The sequence below is a fragment of the Vipera berus genome (assembly GCF_964194415.1).
Source record: "Vipera berus genome assembly, chromosome: 2".
NCBI lineage: Eukaryota > Metazoa > Chordata > Lepidosauria > Squamata > Viperidae > Vipera > Vipera berus.
The window spans coordinates 140888170-140889438 of record NC_138203.1 but is presented as its reverse complement, the minus strand read 5'-3'; the positions used below and the strand labels follow the sequence as shown (position 1 = coordinate 140889438).

The following is a 1269-nucleotide window of genomic DNA, read 5'->3' as shown; positions in this document are numbered from 1 at the left end:
ATGTCGGAACCCGGTACACGCTCTTGCGGGGTTTCCGGTGGCTTTGCGCACGCGCTCGCGCGCGCCTGCCTGACAACTTCCTGGTAGGTCTGCGCGGGGTTTTCCCCCCTCCCGCTGCCGCCGCCGGAGAAAGAGAAAGGAGGTTGGGGGGGGGTGGCCTTCGTGTAGCTTGGATGATGGGAGTTGTAGTCCCACCCAATCAGGGACAGCTGCCGCAAAAAAAAAAGTTTTTGACTAGGAAACTCCTTCTTTTCTTTTGGGATACAGTACTATTACGGTACAACCTAGATCAGGGGTAGGCAACCTCGGCTCTTTCATGACTCATGGACTTCAACTCCCAGAATTCCTGAGCCAGCTCGGCTGGCTCAGGAATTCTGGGAGTTGAAGTCCATGAGTCATAAAAGAGCCGAGGTTGCCTACCCCTGACCTAGATCAAGGATTTCCAGACTTTTTAGTATTCCTTGCTTTTTAAAAATACTCTTCCTTGAATACTCTTCTATTCTCTCTCTGTGTGTTTTCCTTTTCCTTTCTGGGTTTAATTTGTATTGTCTTTAATCGTGTTTTTTTTAAGAAAAAAGTTCATTATTTTTGGAAAAAGAAAAAATACATTCTTCCTCCTAATTCTCATTCAAATCAATCCTTCCTTTTAACAAAATGCTCAAATTAAAAGACACAAAAGCACGTATGCCATTTCCTGTAGTCCTTTTAATTTTTTATTAAGTATATAAAAATAACGTGGAAGTTATTTCACAGTATCCACGTAATATAGCTGAATCAATTTCAAGATCTTATAAAATTTGTCTAATCAGATCACTAGCTAACCAATTTTAGAACTTTATAAACAGTGCACATCTTCAAATATCTGAACAAAAGAAGCATAGTGGTTTTGATTGGTGAAAAGTTTTTTAAATGTTGCCATTTTTAAACAAGAACAGGGTTTGCATTATCCTTATTAAGAGAGCCAGTTTTTTAAATAAGCCTCTAGTCAAGGACCCTTAAATAAACATGCATATTCCAGGCTCTACTAACATGCCAGCTCCAGTACCTGGAGAAAAAGCCCGGTTTTCAAAGTCTTCCAGAAGGTCAACAGAGTTATCCAAGTCCCAGAGGGTAGCTTTTCATAAGGTAGGCACCATGACGGAGAAGGCACACTTCCTAGATCTTATCAAGTGATACCCTTAACCAAGAAAGCACAGAGCATTTCACTCTTCTGGATCTGGTAGGGATGGGAATACACCACTGAGGGAAAATAGTCCCATAAGTAATCGG

At 41.5% G+C, this 1269-nt stretch overlaps 1 protein-coding gene across 1 annotated transcript in view; it reads left to right on the top strand.

Annotated features, from left to right (window-relative positions):
- Positions 1 to 52: 52 nt before the first annotated feature.
- Positions 53 to 1269, top strand: part of CSAD (cysteine sulfinic acid decarboxylase) — a 51647-nt gene continuing 50430 nt past the window's right edge. The window contains exon 1 of the mRNA XM_081317256.1: positions 53 to 83. The gene's annotated coding sequence lies outside the window, so the exon portion shown is untranslated. The remainder of the gene's footprint in view (positions 84 to 1269) is intronic.